This window comes from Magnolia sinica, chromosome 7 (assembly GCF_029962835.1).
Source record: "Magnolia sinica isolate HGM2019 chromosome 7, MsV1, whole genome shotgun sequence".
Classification (NCBI taxonomy): domain Eukaryota; kingdom Viridiplantae; phylum Streptophyta; class Magnoliopsida; order Magnoliales; family Magnoliaceae; genus Magnolia; species Magnolia sinica.
In genome coordinates, this window is record NC_080579.1 from 13,031,933 (window position 1) to 13,057,107 (window position 25,175).

Below are 25,175 nucleotides of genomic sequence, written 5' to 3' on the forward strand. Positions count from 1 at the left end.
AATCAATTTTGAAAGATTCCTCTGCTGACTCATCATCTCATCATCAGTTTCTTCATTTTCATCGAATTATTTTTACCTATGAATGACACGCTTTTTACGGAATACATCTTCTGTATCCATCTCAACTGCAACTTTTTTAGATAAATCCAAATCAGATTTAGAACAATTTTCTTTGTAGTTTTTAAAATAAGTAATAAGTCCCTTTAATTTATCCATAGCAAGATCTATAAGCATACTTTCAAGTTGTAAGCTTTTATTAATGTAATTCACAGCAAACAATATCTCATACTATATATTCATTCCCAATAGAAATTCAAAATTTTCAATCTCATAAGTTGCTAAGCATTTGGCTTCACTCATTGTCTAAAGATCTTCATTAACTTCTGCCAATTTCAATAAAACATCCTTAATTTTTGGGGCTTGAAATTTTAGAGCTTTGACACTTTCAATGCGACTTTCCCAACGTGTTTGGGACAAAGGTTTAGGAGTCAAAGTAATATATTCTAATAAAACTTTCCATCTTTTTATAGAAGAAGCAAATAAAGAATATATACGTCGTACTACTTCAAAAAAAACAAATGACATTGCTTTAGAGCATGAATTAGCCATATCACAAAGAACTAAATTTAAACTATGGCAGTTACAAGGAGTATAAAATGCTCTATGATTTAAATCTAAAAGCCTTTTTTGCACACCTTGTTTGTTACCTTTCATGTTAGATTCATTATCATAGCCTTGTCCTCTAACATCATCCACATTAAAATCATGTTTCCTTAGTGTACTCAAAAGTTCATCAAAAAATCATTTTCCCGATATGTTATCTACCATAAAAAAATCTAAAAAGTGTCCATCAATCTTTATTGGACTTAAGCCCCGTTTGTTAAATCTGAAGTCTAAAGCCTAAATCTGAAATCTAAAGCTGAATCTGAAATCTAAAGCCTGAATCTGAAATCTGAAGTCAAAAAACTTGTTTGGTAAGTATGGCTGAAGTCTGAAAATTAAGTATTGAATTTGAAACAATCTGTTTGTTAACAAACATATGAATTGTCTGAAATATGTTGATTAGACACATTTGTCCATATCTCTTGTTTGAAAATATTTTACATTATAAAGAAATTATTTTTTATTGAATGAAAATAAAATTATCTTTTTTAATTCAAATAAACTATAAAATACTTAATAGAAAATTAAAATATCATTATTCATGAATACAGATTGCAAATTAATGATTTGTATGTACAAGTGTGGTGGAATTTTTTGGGATAGAGATATAAAATGATATGTAAAAAATGAATGAACTGAATGGATGAAACACATACATCATGGGGCCTCACACCACGGACCATCACCCACCAGGCAGGTGGCTGGGGAGTGGCCAATCCGTTGATACGTGGATACGTGTCATGTGAAGACGCTACTCGAGGTCCGCCTTGTATGAAGGTTTCAAAGGAGATCAAAGTTACATGGGCCCTACAATAATGTATTTATTATATCCATACTGTTCATAATTTTTTCAAGATTATTTTAGAGCATTGTCCAAAAAATGAATCATATCCAAAACTCAAATGGACCACACCAAAAATAGCAGTTGGATAATGATTTTCACCATTAAAAAATTTGCAGGGCCACTATAACGTTTATTTTCCATCTAATGTATTCATAAGGTCAAAAATATCTGGATGAAGAGGAAAAACAAATTTCATATTGATCCGAAACTTCTATGACCCCAAAAGGGTTTCAATGGTACACTTTCAATCCCCTACTGCTTTTTGCAGTGTGGTCCAATTTATCTTTATATATGTCTTATTTTTCAGCTCAAGTCTTAGGACTAGCTCGTAAAATGGATGGACGGTTTGGATATAACAAATACATCATGATGGGACCACAGAACTTGCTTACGTCAGTACACCAGCCAATCCACTTCCCAATCCCGTCCCTGACTCGGACGGAGATTCCTCGCGGAAGGCTTTCGCGTGAAGTTCTTGCGCTGGGAACTTAGGTGGGGCCTACCGTGATGTTTGTGAGAAATCCACTCCATCCATTCGTTTTGTGAGTTCATTTTAGGATGTAAAGACAAAACTGAACCGTATCTGATACTCAGGTGGGACAAAAATGTGAGCATTGAACGTCAACAGTTGAAATATTTGTGTGGCCACAGAAGCTTTGAATCAGGATGATATTTTTGTTTTCATTTCATCCCAGTATGAATGACATTATAAACGGTATAGATGGCATATAAACATCATTGTCTACTCAGGAATGTTTCAACGGCACGAATTTCCCTGTACACATTTTCCTTTATTGCGGCCCAATTGAGTATTGGATCCTTCTCAATTTTTGTCTCAAGTCCTAAAATAATCTCAAAAAATGGATGGACGGGGTGGATTTATCACAAACATCACGGTATGCTCCACCTAAGTTTCCAGCGCAGGAACTTCCCGCGAAAGCCCTTCGCTGGAAATCCGCGTCCCCTGACTCGAGACGGATTGGCTACTCCCTGGGCGGTGCTCTGTTAGCCCCTCCATGTTGTATGTGTTTCATCCATTCCATTCATCCATTTTTATAGATCATTATAGTACTTCATCCCAAAAATTAGAGGGATATAAATCTTAGGTGGACCACACCATAGGAAAACAATAATGATTGGATATGTATCATTAAAATCCTCCTAAGGCCCAATGTACTGTTTATTTGACATCCAATCTTTTTATTAGGTCATACAGGCCCAGATGAAGGGAAAAAACAAAGATCATCTTGATCCAAAACTTTTATGGCCCCCAAAAGGTTTTTAATGGTCGACGCTCATTCAACACTGTTTCCTGTAATGTGGCCCACTTGAGATTTTGATATACCTAATTTTTTGTCACATACCATGAAATGATCTTAAAAAATAGATGGATGGCATGGATAAAACACATACATCATGGTAGGGCCCACAGAGCACTGACCACCCCCCATTGACCGGTGGTGGAAGTATCCAATCCATTCCCGTCTTCTGTCCAGGACGAGCACGAGGACGTGGATTACGTACTACCCCCGCCCGTCCCTAGCTCCGAACGAGCAGTTCTGTGGGTGGGCCCACCGTGATGTATTTGTACATCTAAACCATCAATCCCTTTTCTCATATTATTTTAAGGCATGAACACAAAAATGATGCAGATCCAACACTCAAAAGGACCACACCAAAAATAGCAGCGGAATAATCATTCTCACCATTAAAAAATTCACAGGTCCACTGTGATGTTTTTTTACCATTCAATCTATTCATTGGGCCATGTAGACGTGGATGAAGTGAAACACAAATATCAGCTTGATCTGAAACTTCTCCAGCTCTCAAGAAATTTTAACGGTGGACGTTCAATCCCCACCTTATGGTCCAATTAATCATTGGACCTGCTTCTTTTATTGGATCACACCTTAAATTATCTGAAAAAGTTGATGGACGGTGTGTATCAAACACATAAATCATGGTGGGGCATAAAGAAGTTTCACAGGTTGAAGGTTGATTTTGTATTGCGCAAATAATTTAAAAGAAAAAATTTCTGTAGTAACTTTAAAGGGGTACTTTTGGAAGCAAAAAATTTTTGTTTAATGAAAAATCACGGAGCGCATTCCACGTTCACCATTAAGCCAGACTCCTATCACGGAAAGAATTCAGTGAAAAACCACTTAGCGCTTTCCGTCTTCCGCGTTAACAACGCATTAACAAACACCACTAAATATGAAAAATTTTCCCCATTCCGCGTTAAGTGCAAAAATTAAGCGTTAACAACATGACCTTACTGAAGTATCAACACTTCGTAGTATAACAGTCATTTATTCTTTATGACTTGCATCAGGAGTACAATCAAGAATAACCGAGTAATACTTTGATCTTTTGATTTTCTTGATGATCATACTTTAGACTTCATCGGCTAACATTAAGATCAACTCATTTTGTATGTTATGTCCCAAGTAATGATTATGAATCTCATGTACTTGAACACGTCTAATATGTTCTTGCATTATAGGATCAAACTCTGCTATCATCTCTATCAGGCCTAAAAGGTTCCCATTATTATCTTTATATAATTTTTTCTTCTTCCCCCAAAACGCGAGATTGTTTCTAGCGAGCATCTTCACCACAACAATGATTCTAACAAGAATTTTTTTCCCAATGTTCTCTCTCCTTATTATTTCGATCCTAGACACTTTTATCAATTGTTTCATTTTTTGACAATCTCTTTTCCAAGTCAAACCATCTAGTCATATTGATAATATGCTCATTAGTTATTTCGTGAGACTTGAACTTTTTACCAAGATTTTTTCAATTTCTACATCCTTCATTAACTAATTGACTTGTACTATATTTTGAGCTAAAAAATTTACAACAAAAACAAAATACTCTATCTTTATCTATTGAACACACTAACCATCTCCCATCTTGCTTTTCCTCATTCGGTAGTCTACGAATATAATATTCTTTTGAAAAATGTCTATTATTTCCATCTTTTGGAAACTCAATATCATTAATTTTAATTGGACCTTTCTCTACTAAGATATCTCTTAACTTCGTATCAATTTCCTTCCAATGTCCAAGATCATAACAAGTGATATTTAAGATAGATTGATCATCACAGCTTGGACTATCTATGTATGTCTCACTAACAATTTATTCCAAAATTTCATTTTGTTGTTTCACATCAACATTCTCTTCTAAGTTCTCCCTTTGAGTCACATCAACATTATCAACTTCTTCTAAGTCTCCCCTAATACTTGATTCTTCACCTATTACCTCTTGATTAGAATTTGGTTTTATTTTGTCAACAAAATATTTGTTAATTGCCCCTCTTTGAGATGACACTAAACTTTCTATTCTCTTTTTTTTTTTTCTTAAGTTTTTCATATCCAGATGCATATTTTCTACCAGTCATTTTAAATATTAACAAGTTAACACAAATAAGGAATAATAATAATAGATAAATAAAAGCTAATTGATATAAATAATAAATTCTTGAACAATAGCACCTAACGAATCCTAGATTTGTTGAAGCAGCAACAACTAACAGATCAAGACTCTGAGAAGTTGATTTACCGATTATTTCCGAAGTTGTTTTGAAGATATTGTTTATGTAAAAAGTAGGAAATACTTTGAGATTGAGAAGCTGCTTTGCTTAACAAAAAAGTTGGTTGTGTTCTGCGATTATTTTGTTGTCTAGCAAAAAGAACAATCCACTACTAATAATCTAATTAGACATTGGTGTGCCACTGTACTGTTAGAAATATGAAGTTAGAATTTCATTTAGAAAAATGACATTAGAATTTAATTTTTTGAGAACTTAATTAGCAATAAAGTAGGTAGTTGTAGTGCTAGGTTTTAGGAGAAGAATTTATTGGGAATGATGCCATTATTTTGAAAAGAGACGATAGAGTTATACTGTTATTATTAATAGTGCTAGTTTCTAGGATTTGTTTTTTATTTTCAATTTCAAATTTGTAAACTAATTTTTATATGTTCCTATTTTGTAGGCCTTTTAATAAGTTTTATTTCAAAAAATTTAGGTTTTTTTTTCTTCTTAATTTTAATTTTGCTATAATATAGGACCTTCATAATTAAGAAATTTTAATTTTGCTATAATATAGGGCCTTCATAATTAGGGGGCCTTAGGCGATTGCCTCACTTGCCTACCCCTTAGAGCCGCCCCTGGGGCTCGGGCAGGATGTAATGGGTTTGGTCTCAAGTTTGGGCTATATAAAAACCAACCCAATAAAACTTGGGTCGGGCTCAAGTTGAGGTCTCGGGTTGCCAAACCTAACCTGAACCCGATCGAAATATAAGTTATAAGTTATAATTGAGTGTGGATCATCTATGTTGAAGGCACAGGAAATTCCAGTGCCGTCGAGTCTCATTGGTCCACGCCATTTCCGATTACTCAAGCTAACAAGGTATGCCGGATTTCTCTCTCCCAAATAGATTACGTGCTACACGACATGACTTTTAAAGGAGTAGTCTTTTATTTTAGTTTGTTTATAAAAAAAATTGTACTATAAATAAATACATATATAATTAATAAAATCATAGGTACAAAAAATAAGACATGTATTGAAATATAATAAACTTGAAATGTAATAACGAAGATGTTAGCATGTATCCACCTGACCAACCTGACGGAGCCTGCTTGGGTTGAGAATTCCCAACCCGAGGTTAGGTTGGGTTGGGATTGAGGTATAGGAACCTTGGGTTGGGCTAGGCTTGAGCACCGACCCGACTCGACCCCGACTTTCAGCCCTAGAGAATCTGAACTTGTTAATTGATGGTCGTTGATGTTTTTATTTTATTATGTCTTTTAACAAACTTCCCATTAATGTGATGAACCTATGGACACACTCCTTTAATCTTCATGGACGGCCTTTTAACCATACTTATTAGGTGATCAAAGTCATTCGGTTAATGGCATGCAGAATTTATTTATTTATTTATTTATTTTCATACTGATTAGGCTATCCGAACCATCCAGTTATTGTCATGCAAAATGGATGGTGGAGATTGTTTGATCTTACTGAATAGATGATCGAAACTGTCCAGTTAGTGGCATGCAAAACTGGAGGAAGAAGATTGTTCTTGTAAAAAAAAAAATCTAGTCAGTGGCCCACTTTGTCTTGTAAGGTCTTGATTTTGGTCCATCTCTTCCGATGACTGGGATTATAGATGGGATTTATACAACACTGGACCTACATTCCATATCACCCCTCTCCTATGCCTGGTACCCCCAATCAGCAATGTGGGTGGTACCCTGACTGTGGGCAGGGGCGGCTCTAAGGGGTAGGCAGGTGAAGCAATCGCCCAAGGCCCCCTAATTATGAAGGCCCTATATTATAGTAAAATTAAAATTTCTTACTTATGAAGGTCCTATATTATAACAAAATTAAAATTAAGAAGAAAAAAAAAAGCATACATTTTTTGAAATAAAACTTATTGAAAGGACTACAAAATAAGAACATCTAAAAAATAGTTTACAAATTTAAAATTGAAAATAAAAAACAAATCCTAGAAACTAGCACTATCAATAATAACAGTCTAACTCTATCGTCTCTTTTCAAAATAATAGCATCATTCTCAATAAATTCTCCTAAAACCTAGGACCACAACTACCTGCTTTATTGTTAATTAAGTTATCAAAAAATTAAATTCTAACTTCATTTTTCTAACGGTACAGTGGCACACCAATGTTTAATTAAATTATTAGTAGTAGATTGTTCTTTTTGCTAAACAACAAAACAATCGCACAACACAACCGACTTTTTTGCTAAGCAAAGCAGCTTCTCAATCTCAAAGTATTTCCTACTTTTTGACTAAATAATATCTACAAAACAACTTCTCAAATAATTGACAAATCAGCTTCTCAGAGTCTTGATCCATTGGTTGTTGCTGTTTCAACAAATCTAGGATTCATCGGGTTCTATTGTTCAAGAATTTATTATTTATATCAATTAGCTTTTGTTTATCTATTATTATTATTCCTCATTTGTGTCAACTTGTTAATCTTTAAAATGGCTGGTTGAAAATATGCATCTGGATATGAAAAACTCAAGAAAAAAATGAAAATAGAAAGTTTAGTGCAATCTCAAAGATGGGCCCTTAGCAAATATCTTGTTGAAAAAATGGAACCAAATTCTAATCAAGAGGTAATATGTGAAAAACCAAGTATTAGGGGGAACTTAAAAGAAGTTGATAATGTTAATGTTACTCAAGGGGAGAACTTAGAAGATAATGTTGATATGGCACAACAAAATTAAATTTTGAAATATATTGTTAGTGAGACATACATAGATAGTCCAAGCTGTGATGATCAATCTATCTTAAATATCACTTGTTATGATCCTGGACATTGGAAGGAAATTAATACTAAGTTACGAGAGATCTTAGTAGAGAAGGGTCCAATTAGAATTGATAATATTGAGTTTCCAAAAGATTAAAATAATAGACATTTCTCGAAAGAATATTATATTCGTAGACTATCGAATAAGGAAAAGCAAGATAGGAGATGGTTAGTGTATTCAATAGATACAGATAGAGTATTTTATTTTTGTTGTAAATTGTTTGGCTCAAAATATAGTACAAGTCAGTTAGTTAACGAATGATGTAGAGATTGAAAAAATCTTGGTAAAAAGCTCAAGTCTCACGAAATATCTAATGAGCATATTATCAATATGATTGGATGGTTTGACTTGGAAGAGAGATTGTCAAAAAATGAAACAATTGATAAGAGTGTCCAGGATTGAATTAACAAGGAGAAAAAACATTGGAAAAAAATTATTATTAGAATCATTGTTGTATTAAAGACGTTAGCTAGAAACAATCTTGCGTTTTGAGGGAAGAATAAAAAATTATATGAAGATAATAACGGGAACTTTTTAGGCCTGATAGAGATGATAGCAGTGTTTAATTCTATAATGCGAGAACATATTAGACGTGTTTAAGTACATGAGATTCATAATCATTAACATACAAAATGAGTTGATCTTGATGTTAGTTGATGAAGTCAAAAGTATGATCATCAAGAAAATCAAAAGAGCAAAGTATTACTCGGTTATTCTTGATTGTACTCCTGATGCAAGTCATCAAGAACAAATGACTGTTATACTACGAAGTATTGATACTTCAGTAAGTCTAATAAAGATTGATGAAAGGACTTTTTGACGAGCTTTTAAGTATACTAAGGAAACATAATCTTGATGTGGATGATGTTAGAGGATAAGGCTATGATAATGGATCTAACATGAAAGGTAACAAACAAGGTGTGCAAAAAAAGACTTTTAGATTTAAATCCTAGAGCATTTTATACTCCTTGTGGCTACCATAGTTTGAATTTAGTTCTTTGTGATATGGCTAATTCATGCTCTAAAGCAATATCATTTTTTAGAGTACAATGTATATATTTTTTATTTGCTTCTTCTACAAAAAGATGAAAAGTTTTATTGAAGTATTACTTTGACTCCTAAATCTTTGTCCCAAATACGTTGGGAAAATCGCATTGAAAGTGTCAAAGTTCTAAAATTTCAAGCCCCAAAAATTAGAGATGCTTTTTTGAAATTAGCAGAAGTTAGTGAAGATCCTAAGAAAAGGAGTGAAGCCAAATGCTTAGCAACCTATGAGATTGAAAATTTTGAATTTCTATTGGGAATGAATATTTGGTATGAGATATTGTTTGCTGTAAATTCCGTTAGTAAGAGCTTACAACTTGAAAATATGCGTATAGATCTTGCTATGGATAAATTAAAGGGACTTATTACTTATTTCAAAAACTAAAGAGAAAATGGTTTTAAATCTGTTTTGAATTTATCTAAAAAGGTTGCAGTTGAGATGGATATAGAAGCTGTATTCCGTAAAAAGCATGTCATTCATAGGAAAAAATAATTCGATGAAAATGAAGAAAATGATGATGAGATGATGAAATCAGCGAAGGAATCTTTGAAAATTGATTATTTTTATTATATTTAGATTAAGCAATATCTTTCATGCAGGATAGATTTGAAATATTTTCAAAATATGATTACATATTCGGCTTTTTGTTTGGTCTTAAAAGATTAAGATCTTTTGATAATTGCGCTTTAGGAAAAAAATGTCTCGATCTTGAAAATTTTCTTAAGCATGACATGCATTCTGATATTTGTGGTTTGGATTTATTTTCGGAATTAAAAGTTTTAAAAGAAGTTGTAAAAACATAAATTAATACTCCAATTAAAATACTTAATCTAATAAAAGAACTGGATTGTTTTCCAAATTATTTTATTGCATATAGAATACTACTTACCATACCTGTTATAGTTGCATATGCAGAAAGAAAATTTTCAAAACTAAAGATTATAAAAAATTATTTACGAACAATTATGTCTCAAGATAGATTAAACAGTTTAGCAATTTTATCTTTTGAAACTGATTTAATGGGTAAACTTGAATACAAAAGTTTAATTAGTAATTTTGCATCTAAAAAGGCAAGAAGCAAATTTATGGTTTAATTTTGAATTTATTAAAAACTAATTATTTTTTAAACTAAAAAGCCTCATTTTTATGACTTGCCTAAGGCCCCCGAAAATGTTGAGCCACCCCTGGCTGTGGGGCCCACCTCAATGAATGCACTGTACATCTACGCAGTCCATCCGTTTTGCCAACTCTTTTGATTGCATGAGCCCAAAAATGAATCTGATATAAATCTCAGGTGGACCACACCACAGGAAACAATGTTCATTGAATTCCCACCATTAAAAACTTCCTTGGGCCTACTGTAATGTTTATTTCCCATCCAACCTGTTGATAAGGTCACAGAGACCTCAATGAAGGGAAAGCACAAATTTCAGCTTCATCCAAAAACTTGTGTGGCCTACCTGAGAGTTGTATCTGCTTCATTTATGAGCTCATGCAATCAAATGAGTTGGCAAAATGGATGGACAGCGTAGATATACAATCCATACATCGAGGTGGGCCCTAAGGTCAGGGTACCACCCACATCGTTGGTTCCTCGTTATTACGTTTTGTGGCCCACTTAAGGATCAAGCTGGGCCATTGGATATAGACATAACATAGGAAGGCTTTGACATGTTGGATGATATTGAAACATCAGATTGGGTCCCATGCAGCTTATAGGAGTATGGCATGACCATGAGTTCAATGCATGTGCATTGCACGTGCAATATATACCATAACCGTTATTACTATTACATGAGAGCAACCGTTTCAAGATCCTGTAACCTTCTCGCTTATTCTCTTTTAAATACCACATTCTCAAATGTACAAATGAAAGGAAAATCAGAGGAGAAGGATGCAATGAGTCACGCGACTCGGGTTGCTTTGTTCATGTTAATGGGGTTCGTGACGGTATGGGTCATGATCGGGCTCGTTCATGATCTCTTCCTAGTGGCCCACAAGCTCGCGGGCCCACCGAAATCAACGATGTTTCTTGATTTCTGTTGGGAAGCCATCGGTGATAATTGCGGCAATGCGATCTTCATGTCTTACAAGATCAATAATCTCTTTTTAGAGGGTGGATGTTGCAAATCTGTTGGGAATTTGAGAAACATGCCGTGCAAGAGTTATATGTTCATACTCATGGGCCTTCCTGTATCGTACGGCCAAAACGTCATCGATTACTGTACATTTGGTGGGCCATCACCTGTCCCGGCTCTGGGTAATGTCATGTTTAAATGAGTTGGTGGCTTGGATCGACTTGTTTGGTCTTGAATCGAGTTGTGACTCGATCGAGTAGAGGTGAATCGGCTCGACTCGCTTGAGTCGGCCTAAGTCGACTCAGATAAGTTTCTTTTTATTTTGGTGTTGAATGTGAATGTAATTTTTGAAGATGGACGTATGGTTGTATATGATATGATGTATATATATAAGTCATCAGATTTACTTATGTTTGCTAGCAGTTGGAAGTGGATGGCTTTCAAGTGCTCGGCCATGATTGTGAGGCCAGTAAACCAATGATCTATGCACCATGGTTAAAAGACTTGGTGACCTGACCTGGCTTGTTATGCCCTGAGTCAGGTTAGAACTTGCATGAGTCAAGGGATCGGGTCTGATTGAGTCCTAGTCGACTCGGACGACGAGCCTTGGTGTCTTAAAAGTTAAAACCATCCCATGTAGACTCTTGCACATATGGTTTGTTGATGCATAAGATTTCGTATATGTGGGGCCATGTATCAATGGTCCATATTGGACTCGGATTCGTTTGTGATACCCTCCAGTACCCTTTATAGGCCCTACCATGATGTATGTGTTTTATTCATGACACCCTCCAGTACCCTTTACAGGCCCTACCATGATGTATGTGTTTTATTCATGATGTTCATTCATTTTCCGAGCTTGTATCAGGGCATGATCCAAAAAATGAAATAGGTCCAAAGTTTAAGTGGACTTTATTTTTATTTTGAAATCAATAATTTAACTTATAAAATGACTTTATTCTACATGCCACTAACCGAATGGCTTTGATCACCGGATAAGTATGGTTAAAAGGCAGTCCATGAAGATTGAAGGGGTGTGTCCACAGGTTCATCACATTAATGAGAAGTTTGCTAAAACATATAATAAAATAAAAACATCAACGACCATCAATTAACAAGTTCGGATTCTATAGGGCTGAAAGTCGGGGTCGGGTCGATGCTCAACCCTAGCCCAACCCAAGGTTCCTATACCTCAACCCTAACCCAACCCAACCCAACCTCGGGTTGGGAATTCTCAACCCAAGCGGGCTCCGTCAGGTTGGTTGGGTGGATACATGCTAACATTTTCGTTATTACATTTCAAGTCTATTATATTTCAATACATGTCTTATTTTTTGTATCTATGATTTTATTAATTATATATGTAGTTATTTATAGTACATTTTTTTAATAAACAAACTAAAATATAAGACTACTCCTTTAAAAGTCATGTCGTGTAGCACGCAATCTATTTGGGGGAGAGAAATCCAGCATACCATGTTAGCTTGAGTCATCGGAAATGGTATGGACCAATGAGACCCGATGGCACTGGAATTTCCTGTGCCTTCAACACAGATGATCCACATTCAATTATAACTTATAACTTATATATCAATCAGGTTCGGGTTGGGTCTAGCAACCCAAGACCTCAACCTGAGCCAGACCCAAGTTTTATCGGGTTGGTGTTTATATAGCCCAAGCTTGAGACTAAACCCGATACATCCTGCCCGAGCCCCAGGGGCGACTCTAAGGGGTAGGCAGGTGAGGCAATCGCCTAAGGCCCCCTAATTATGAAGGCCCTATATTATAACAAAATTAAAATTTCTTAATTATGAAGGTCCTATATTATAATAAAATTAAATTTAAGAAGAAGGAAAAAAAAAAAAAGCCTACATTTTTTTAAATAAAATTTATTGATAGGCCTACAAAATAGGAACATCTAAAAATTAGTTTACAAATTTGAAATTGAAAATAAAAAACAAATCCTAGAAATGAGCACTATCAATAATAACAGTCTAACTCTATCGTCTCTTTTCAAAATAATAGCATCATTCCCAATAAATTCTTCTCCTAAAACCTAGGACCACAACTACCTACTTTATTGCTAATTAAGTTCTCAATAAATTAAATTCTAACGTCATTTTTTAAAATTAAATTCTAACTTCATTTTTCTAACGGTACAGTGGCACACCAATGTCTAATTAGATTATTAGTAGTGGATTGTTCTTTTTGCTAAACAGCAAAACAATCGCACAACACAACCGACTTTTTTCCTAAGCAAAACAGCTTCTCAATCTCAAAGTATTTCTTACTTTTTTGCTAAACAATATCTGCAAAACAACTTCTCAAATAATCGGCAAATCAGCTTCTCGAAGTTTTGATCCGTTGGTTGTTGCTGCTTTAACAAATCTAGGATTCGTTAGGTTCTATTATTTAAGAATTTATATTTCAATTTATTATTTATATCAATTAGTTTTTGTTTATCTATTACTATTATTCCTTATTTGTGTCAACTTGTTAATCTTTAAAATGACTGGTAGAAAATATGCATCTGAATATGAAAAACTCAAGAAAAAAAATGAGAATAGAAAGTTTAGTGCAATCTCAAAGAGGGACCCTTAACAAATATCTTGTTGGCAAAAGGGGACCAAATTCTAATCAAGAGGTAATAAGTGAAGAACCAAGTATTAGGGGGGACTTAGAAGAAGTTAATAATCCTGATGTGACTCAAGGAGAGAATTTAAAAGATAATGTTGATGTGACACAATAAAATGAAATTTTAAAATAAATTGTTAGTGAGACATACATAAATAGTCCAAGTTATGATGATCAATCTATCTTAAATATCACTTGTTATGATTCTGGACATTTGAAGGAAATTGATATGAAGTTACGAGATATCTTAGTAGAGAAAGGTCCAATTATAATTGATGATATCGAGTTCCCAAAAGATGAAAATAATAGACATTTCTCGAAAGAATATTATATTTGTATACTATCGAATGAGGAAAAGCAAGATGGGAGATGGTTAGTGTATTCAATAAATACGGATAGAGTATTTTGTTTTTGTTGTAAATAGTTTGGCTCAAAATATAGTACAAGTCAGTTAGTTAACAAAGGATGTAGAGATTGAAAAAATCTTAGTAAAAAGCTCAAGTCTCACGAAATATCTAATGAGCATATTATCAATATGACTAGATGACTTGACTTAGAAAAGAGATTGTCAAAAAATGAGACAATTGATAAAAGTGTCCAAGATCGAATTAACAAGGAGAAAGAACATTGGGAAAAAATTCTTGTTAGAATCATCGCTGTGGTGAAGATGTTAACTAAAAACAATCTTGCGTTTTAGGGGAAGAAGGAAAAATTATATGAAGATAATAATGGAAACTTTTTAGGCCTGATAGAGATAATAACAGAGTTTAATCTTATAATGTAAAAACATATTAAACATGTTCAAGTACATGAGATTCATAATCATTACTTGGGACATAACATACAAAATGAGTTGATCTTAATGTTAGCCAATGAAGTCAAAAGTATGATCATCAAGAAAATTAAAAGAGCAAAGTATTACTTGGTTATTCTTGATTGTACTCCTGATGCAAGTCATCAAGAACAAATGACTGTTATACTACAAAGTGTTGATACTTCAGTAAGTCCAATAAAGATTGATGAACACTAGATACCATAAAAAATTATAAAAAGTGTTCATCAATCTTTATTGGACTTACTGAAGTATCAACACTTTGTAATATTACAGTCATTTGTTCTCGATGACTTGCATCAGGAGTACAATCAAGAGTTTGATCTTATAATGCAATAACATATTAGACGTGTTCAAGTACATGAGATTCATAATCATTACTTAGGACATAACATACAAAATTAGTTGATCTTGATGTTAGCCGATGAAGTCAAAAGTATAATCATCAAGAAAATTAAAAAAACAAAGTATTACTTGGTTATTCTTGATTGTATTCCTAACGTAAGTCATCGAGAACAAATGACTGTTATACTACGAAGCGTTGATACTTCATTGAGTCCAATAAAGATTGATGAACACTTTTTAGAATTTTTGATAGTAGATAACATATCAGGGAAAAGACTTTTTGACGAACTTTTAAGTATACTAAGGAAACATGATCTTGATGTGGATGATGCTAGAGGACAAGGCTATGATAATGAATCTAACATGAAATGTAACAGATAAAGTGTGCAAAATAGGCTTTTAGATTTAAATCCTAGATCATTTTATACTCATTGTGGTTGCCATTGTTTGCATTTAGTTCTTTATGATATGACTAATTCATACTTTAAAGAAATATCATTTTTTTTGGAGTAGTACAATATATATATTCTTTATTTGCTTCTTCTACAAAAAGATGGAAAGTTTTATTGGAGTATATTACTTTGACTCCTAAACTTTTGTCCCAAACACGTTGGGAAAGTCACATTAAAAGTATTAAAGGTCTAAAATTTTAAGCCCAAAAAATTAAAGATGCTTTATTGAAATTAGTAGAAATTAGTGAAGATCCTAAGACAAGGAGTGAAGCCATTTGCTTAACAACCTATGAGATTGAAAATTTTTAATTTCTATTGGGAATGAATATCTGGTATGAGATAATGTTTGCTATAGTAAGAGCTTACAACTTGAAAATATGCATATAGATTTTACTATGGATAAATTAAAAGGACTTATTACTTATTTTAAAAATTATACAGAAAATGGTTTTAAATCTACTTTAGATTTATCTAAAAAAGTTGCAGTTGAGATGGATATAGAAGCTGTATTCCGTAAAAAGCGTGTCATTTATAGGAAAAAACAATTCGATGAACATGAATAAAATGATGATGAGATGAAGTCAGCAGAGGAATCTTTCAAAATTGTTTATTTTTATTATATTATAGATCAAGCAATATCTTCCAAGGAGGATAAATTTGAACTATTTTTAAAATATGATGACATATTCGGCTTTTTGTTTGGTCTTGAAAGATTAAGATCTTTTTATGAATGTGCTTTAGAAAAAAATGTCTCGATCTTAAAAATTTTCTTAAGTATGACATCCATTCTGATATTAATGATTTAGATTTATTTTCGGAATTAAAAATTTTAAAAGAAGTTGCAAAAACAAAAATTAATACTCCAATTGAAATACTTAATCTAATAAAAGAATTAGATTGTTTTCTAAATTGTTTTATTGCATATAAAATACCACTTACCATACCTGTTACAGTTGCATTTACAAAAAGAAGTTTTTCAAAACTAAAAATTATAAAAAAATTATTTACGAACAATTATGTCTCAAGATAGATTAAACGGTTTAGCAATTTTATCTATCTCGAAACTGATTTATTGGGTAAACTTGAAAACAAAAGTTAATTAGTAATTTTGCATCTAAAAAGGCAAGAAGGAAATTTATAGTTTAATTTTGAATTTATTAATTTTTTTATTTTTTAAACTAAAAAGCCTCATTTTTATGACTTGCCTAAGGCCCCAAAAAATGTTGGCCGCCCTTGACTGTGGGGCCCACCTCAATGTATGCACATTACATCTACGCAGTCCATCCATGAGCCCAAAAATGAATCAGATATAAATCTCAGGTGGACCACACCACAGGAAACAATGTTCATTGAATGCCCCACCATTAAAAACTTCCTTGGGCCCACTGTAATGTTTATTTCCCATCCAACCTGTTGATAAGGTCACAGAGACCTCAATGAAGGGAAAGCACAAATATCAGCTTCATCCAAAAACTTGTGTGGCCTACCTGAGAGTTGTATCTGCTTCATTTATGAGCTCATGCAATCATATGAGTTGGCAAAACGGATGGACAGCGTAGATATACAATCCATACATCGAGGTGGGCCCTAAGGTCAGGGTACCACCCACATCGCTGGTTCCTCGTGGTTACGTTTCTTGTGGCCCGCTTAAGGATCAAGCTGGGCTGTTGGATATAGACATAACATAAGAAGGCTTGACAGGTTGGATGATATTCAAACATCAGATTGGGTCCCATGCAACTATGGGAGTATGGCATGACCATAAGTTCAATGCATGTGCATTGCACGTGCAATATATACCATAACCGTTACTACTGTTACATAAGAGCAACCGTTTCAATATCCTGTAACCTTCTCATTTATTCTCTTTTAAATACCACATTCTCAAATGTACAAATGAAAGGAAAATTAGAGGAGGAGGATGCAATGAGTCACGCGACTCGGGTTGTTTTGTTCATGTTAATGGCATTCATGATGGTATGGGCCGTGATCGGGCTCGTTCATGATCTCTTCCTAGTGGCCCACAAGCTCGGGGGCCCACCGAAATCAACGATGTTTCTTGATTTCTGTTGGGAAGCCATCGGTGATGATTGCGGCAATGCGATCGTCATGTCTTACAAGATCAATAATCTCTCTTTAGAGGGTGGATGTTGCAAATCCGTTCGGGAATTGAGAAACACGCCGTGCAAGAGCTATATGTTCATACTCATGGGCCTTCCTGTATCGTATGGCCAGAATGTCATTGATTACTGTACATTTGGTGGGCCATCGCCCGTCCCGGCTACGGGTAATGTCATGTTTAAATGAGTTGGTGGCTTGGATCGACATGTTTGGTCTTGAGTCAAGTTGTGACTCGATCGAGTAGAGGTGAATCGGCTCGACTCGCTTAAGTCGGCCTGAGTCGACTCAGATGAGTTTCTTTTTATTTTGGTGTTGAATGTGAATGCAATTTTGGAAGATGCACGTATGGTTGTATATGATATGATGTATACATACAAGTTATCAGATTTACTTATGTTTGCTAGCAGTTGGAAGTGGATGGCTTTCAGGTGCTCGGTCATGATTGTGGGGCCAGTAAACCAATGATCTATGCACCATGGTTAAAAGACTTGGTGACTTGACCTGGCTCGTTATGCCCTGAGTCAGGTCGGAACTTGCATGAGTCAAGGGATCAGGTCTGATTGAGTCCTAGTTGACTTGGACGAGCCTTGATGTCTTAAAAGTTAAAACCATGCCCATGTAGACTCTTGCACATGTGGTTTGTTAATGCACAAGTTTTCCTATATGTGGGGCCATGTATCAATGGTCCATATTGGACTCGGATTCGTTTGTGACACCCTCCAGTACCCTTTATAGGCCCTACCATGATGTATGTGTTTTATTCATGATGTTCATTCATTTTGTGAGCTCGTATTAGGGCATGATCCAAAAAATGAGACAGGTCCAAAGTTTAAGTGGGCTTTATTTTAATTTTGAAATCGATAATTTAACTTATAAAATGACTTTATTTTACAAAACCATATAAGAGCCAATAGCCTTTGGCGTTTTGCCCTGTGTAGAGCTTGTGGATAGCTTTCTAATAATAAATTACATGTGTGAAATTGGCAACTAATCATAAGGTTTTGGCTGTAAGAAGCTTTAGTATACCTTAGACTCTTTGATCATACTTTTTAATTTGATTTCCTTTGATCTAGCCATCCATGTCATTGTCCATGACTTTGTCCTACATTATAAGATATTTAAATTCACATGGCTTAGTCAAGCTTGGCACAGCTCGGGTTGACTCGGCTAATAGCTAACCCCAGCTCGAACTCGGCTCGGCTCAGTCCTCAAGCCTGTTCGGGACATTTTCTCAAACATGTATAATCCATATTCAATTTCTTACAAAATGCAAAACAGTAACAAAACTTTACAGGTAATTCATCAAACACTCAGGCGAGCAATATCGAAATCAAGATATGAGGGCAGTCATACTTCATTGAGTTATTTCATCAAACACTGGGCAGTATTAATATCAAAATAATCGAGCTGATTTGATCCGAGTCAAGTCGAGCTCGGGCAAGCTCGAACTCAGCTTGAGATTTTTTCTAGCTCCAAAAACCAGTTAGACGCGGTCTGAATACAATTTCAAGCCGAGGCGAGTCAAGCTTTTCCGAGTCAAGTTAAGCGAACTGACCTAGCTAACTCAACTCGTGTACAGTAATACCCATGGTTGAGGCCTTTCTGGGTCCACTTTAATGTCATCCAAGTTGTTCGTAACGTCATTCCCACTGGAATGAACTGAAAACAAGAAAGTATTAACCTGATACAAAACTTATGTAGGCCTTCAATTCTCACGTTTTCCTGTCGCGTGGCCCAATTGAGTTTTGGATCCATCTCATTTTGTCCAATGTCCAAACTTGAGCTATCAAAATGGATGGACGGGGTGAATTTCTCACAAATATCACGGTGGGGCCCACCTAACTTCGCAGGGCAATCCACGTCCACCCAGCCGTTGACAGCCGTACCACCAATCAGCCGGTTTGGAAATAAAATCAATGTAATTTTCATCTTGTGTGGTGCCTAAAGTAGAACCCATGAGATCGGTTGATTTAAATCACCTGTATGCCACATGTGCAATTTCTTAGTGCCTGAGTATCAACTATCATCACACCAGAGTATCAAAGTTTTTCTCAATGCATTAATTGCAACTAAACACCCAGATCGTTTCATGCAGTTATCAAAATGGTAATTAAAAAGCTATGCCATCGGTTCGATTTTCTAACAGCTGTAGGCCCCACCATAAATGAGGCCCCTTTGTGGGTGGGCCATATCTTAGAACTCACATTGATGGGGTGATCTTACTAATCTAATTCATCCATTTTTCACAACAGTTGTGTGGGCCCCTGATGGATGGATCACAGCTCAAAATTCACAATGATCGGACACAGAATAAAAAATTCTCAGGTTGAATTTCGACCATTGATCCATTTTTTTTCAACCATCAAATTGATGTCCATGGATTGGTGTGGACCGGTATCCTCATCAGCCACTCTTGTGGGGCCATCATTTTGTATATGTAAAATCCACTCCGTCCATCAGGTTCTATTCTCCATTCTAGTTTTGGAGCAACAAAATCAGGTAGATACAAATTTCAGGTGGGCCACACCATAGGAAACAATGGGGATAGGTGCCAACCATAGGTTTGTGTGTGGGGCCACATGGTGTGACTTTCATCAAACTCGTTTCATTCACCAAGATGAAGTAAAAATACAAAAATTAGCCTAATCCAAATATTAGTTAGGCCACATCCTATGAACTTAAAATGTTTTAATATCAATTTTGCATTATTTCTATTGGTGTAGCCCATAAAAGTATTTAATGGGCCTGATCTTTTATATGTAAGTTTAAAATAATGGAGCTCACCTGATGGATGGAGTGGATTTACATTTAACACATGGTAGACCCCACAGAGCTAAGGTGTGTAACACATGGGCTCGAACCTGGTGCAATTTTTAAACGGGTCTGAAAATGAGACGAGGATCCGTTTAAGAAATCGGGTCCTTCGGAGATGTTTGGAAGCAACATTAATTTAATTTGCAATTGGAAAAGGCCATATCGCATTCTGCAGTATTTGCTTCAAATTGCAATTATGTTATCCTAAAGATTGCTGCAATTTGTCTTTTGTATTTCAATTCATTGGTGCATCCAAACACAACTTTAAAAAATTAGCTGTTGCTCATCTTTGAATGTAATTTTGTATGTATTTTATAAATTAATCTGGTCCGTCCAAAACTATACCAACCTTAACAAGGCTCCATAATTGGGTGAATCAAAATTGGGTGCGTTTGGTTGCACCAAATATCATTCTAAATAAAATTTCATGTTAAAATCATACATTTTCAAAATCTTGATAAATTTCAATTTTTTGTAATTTTATTGGGAAAATTATATACAGCTTAAATATTTGATTGTATACAAGGTATGGAACTCTATTATTGTTCACCTAGTTTGTAGTGGAGCCATGGTTGTTTTATCCAAGCCATTGATCTGATGGCCCATCATGGATTAACTTTGTTCAAAAGAAATCTCCTCCCTCAATTCTAACCATTCTGATGTTAACTTGTAAATACGTGATTAACAAAGTCATCTTCTTAGCATGTAAATACACATGGGGCTATCTTGATGTTTTTGTAAAGTCTACAATTTTTACACTATTAAGATTTGATTGATCCCATAAATGAGGTCAATCCAAAACTCAACTGGGCCATGCCATAAGAAATGATAAGATAGGAAGTACACCAATGAAATCTTCTTGGACCAACCAAAGTCAATATATAGGGAATATATTTTGTTTGGCTTTGTCATGCATATACTCACCTTATGAACATGTTAGATGTCATATAAATAGCAGGTGGGCCATACCATGAAAAACAATGAATAGTTGCTGATAAATAGCATAAAACAAGGGTGGCCCACCTGATTGTTGTCCTTCGGATGTAGAATTCAATTAGATGATATGTGTGGGTGTGCTAGAACCTACTATACAGCATGAGTAGTCTAATAAACAACTTTGACCCCAAGTACTAAGATAGGCAAATACGTTAGAATTGAGCATATATAATTAAGATTTAAGGAAATCGATTACCTATTTAGCCACTTGTAAGCTGTTATTTTAAATGATCAAATGATTATCGATTGGTAGAATTCATCATTCGAGAATGAGTTGCAACTTATCTTTTGTATGAAATGACTTTCAAATTACAAAAACAAATAAAAAGGAAATACTAATAGTCAACTGTAACAAGAATAACTGCAAAGTACCTCTCAAAAGAAAATTTTCTTGTATTGTAAATGGAAATCACCTAGCGTATAAGTATGGACTTGAATTATACCTACTCCTAATGTTAGATTAAATTATTGATTATACTAAGGAATTTAAAAGATCAATAATGCTAAAGAACATAAAACATAATTGATATATTTGATTGGTTTGATTAGATTAGTATGCAATACTTTGTTTTGTTGATCTCTTTTACTATTTATAAATTTTCCTACTATGGTCATTAAAATGTTTCTTCCCACATTTTATTGATTATGATAATTACTTCGACATTACTCTAACCTTATAAACTCTTCTTTGATACCTGTCTTAATAACCACTTTAGTGTGATCTTTCTCTCAATTACATTTTCCTTTCAAGCTTTTTGATGACAATCCATCCATCTGTGAAGAGTGAAATACCCAGGTGGGAGTTGTAATTTCGATGTTGTATATCTCTTTTGCAATGGCATGTATCCATTCTTAATTAGCCATTTTCATGAATGATTTTAAAAAGAAAAAACCAAAAAAAGAAGAAAAAAAGATACAACACTCGTGGTTGGACGGGGTTAGTTTTTGCACAAAGTGGTCCACGTGATGGTGCCCGAATTGGATTTGGTCCTCCGGGTTATCGGATCTGACCCGATTAGGAATTGATCCAAGGACCTGAACCAGGAACTGATTGGATGAATCTGAAATGTGGATACAGATCTGGATCCATGTCGGACCTGGATCCAAATCTGATCTGATGGATCTGAAATTTGGGTCCAGATCTTGCTCCATGTTGGACCAGGTCCTTGAATCCGATCATAGGACCCGAACCCGGATCTGATCTGATGGATCGGAAAAGTAAGTCGATATCCGGATTCATGCCGGATCTGGTCCGTCAAGTCATCGAGTCCACGAACCAATTGACGGTCCTAACGAAACGTCTCAAAACTAAGCAGGTGAGATGATCCTAACCATCGAATTGGTAGATCCCACAAGCCAACTTGACAAAGCAAAACAAGTTAGCGGTTGATAATAGCCAGCGAAAAGTTGCAGAGAAGTAATGGCTAGGATGGTCAGATGAATGTGAATCTGAAACAGTGATCATTTCCTGATAGGCCCCACCAGATGGATGGTGCCGATTCTATTTATCCATTCCCGTGCCACGTAGATTAGGGGAGACGTACGAGGCATCTGTACCGTTCTCTGTTCGTCCAGTGGGGCCCACGATCGATTTGTAATAGTCCAAAAGCTACTTCTAATCTTAACCATCCATTCATCGGCATTGAAATGGATGGCTGAAAATGGAACGACTGCAGATTCGAATGGTGAAGATCCTCTGATCGGATGGTTAGGATTGCAGGATCAATGTGATTTCTGTGGTTGCAGCGATTTCCATGGTGGGCCCATCGGACGAATGATCCAGACGCATGTGGGTGGGCCCAATCAATGCATGTTAGCTATTGTTTTAAAATAAAATATGAAACCGTAAAATAAGATACACGAGAGGGAAATGGTGATGGAAGTCCCCATCATCTACCGTACACCTGGCATGCTGTATGTGATCGGGACCATTGAATACAGCGACGTATGGTGAAACTAAGCGATCGTATCCATTCAATCAATGGCTTGCAAATGGACGATTGGAATGCATTTACCTGCACGAGGATGATAAGTGCCATTGCTACTCGCTTGAGCTGTCATCCAAATACTAGTACCGATGCACTTGTAAACTTATCAATCACGTGCGAAATCCAGGCCGTTCATCAGATTGGCCCATTTGAAAACCGTTACGGACGAAAGAGTAGGTCGGTCCAGACATCAGGTAAGCCACATATTTATGTTAAATGTCGTGGTCCACTTTCTAACCGTCAGATCTTTTAGTTCTCATGTGGACCTCCTGATGATCAGACCAATCTGATTCTCAAGCCATAGATGGACGACATGGATCGCACCCACATGAGCAAATAGGAATCAGATAGCTACTTATCTAAACGATGCCCGGGTGTCATTTTTAACCGTCCAATCTTTTAATCAACACATAGCTCATCCGATGACCACACCAGCCTGATTTTTTATCCATCGAAACTAAACGGCGGGGACTACCAGACGAACGGTCTGGATCTCACACACATGGGGAGAATAGGAACCAAAAATCCCAACGCATTTCTCCACGTGATATACATTGGAAGAGTTCTCAACTCCAATACGTCATAATCCATCTTCTGAATAACTCCAACCTTTCATATTCGTGCATCATCCAATCCGTACAATAGGTTGGCCCCACCATGGATATAATCTATACAAAAATTCAGCAACATAAAACCAATAAATGAACCACACCTTAATTTTTTATTTATCAATGGGTAAAAATTATACTTATAGTGTGACCCACCTTATGATCAGATGGAGCTAATTTCTATCATAAATAATCCTCATTGTGGGCCCAAGATATTGGAAGGGTTGGATTTCACACATATAAAATAGATTGGAAGTTACCGGCTAGGTGGACTGTAACTTGTGATCCAACCGGTTGGACTTAAGGCCTTCCCATTGATGCTCGGGAGTTTCAACCCCATGCACTCAATAACTAATTAACGGTTTCATATCTCACCCAAACCCTATAAATACACCACTCCAAATTCCATTTTCACACACCAACTAAAACTACAAGACCAAACAAGAGTAGTATATTTTCAACCATGATGAAAATGGGCCATGCATCTATGATCATGATCATGACCTTAATAGCCACATGGGCCTCTCCGGGGTTCGCCTCTCGGCCGGCCCATGCACCGGGTCCATCCATCCCAGCCGATATATACATAGATCAATGCTGGGACGGGATCCTCAACATGCACTTTTGTGGATTCATGGTCCTTGCACCGTTCATCAACCCGAATTTTGAGATGACCATCACGCCGGCGTGTTGTCATGTGATCGAAGGATTAGCCAAGAAGCCATGTTGGCCGTCGATGTTCACGCCTTTGGAAATTCCTACATTGTATGTGGAGAAAGTTGTTTCGTATTGCGAAACCAATGAAGCGGCCCGCCTGGCACCGAGCCCGTTCCCGTTCACACCGTAGAAAGTGGGGTTTTGTTACTTAATAACATGCTTGTTTTAGCTTTAATAAGATATTATTAATCTTTTTCTTATATATATTTTTTTTAATTTGTGGTTTTTTAATGGTTTGTAATTGATGTTTCCATGAGCCGGGCCTTGAAAAGGCCCACATAGAAAGCCCGGCCCAAAACAGTTTAATGGGCTTTTTACAGGATAGGCCCGGCCCATTGACAGCCCTGTTTGTAATGAAATGGTAGAGGACTCCCCATGCCGGGGGGATGCAACGATCGGGACCATTCATCGTCTGGAAGACATGATGGACATATCACTGTACAGAGATCGGGACTCGTGGCAGGATTCTAGCCATCAGATTTGTTACTTTTCTCTGCCGAATGTGGACTGAAAACTATTTTGTTTTATGCCGTTGATTTTGAAGTCATAATTTGAATGGCTAGGATGGATCGTCCCATCGATTGATTGTTTTGGAAAGGTTGATTCCATAGTGGGCCCCACAAAGTAGATGGTTGGGATCCGTATGCTATCTTCCACATTTCCACGGTTCCACAGTCCACTAATT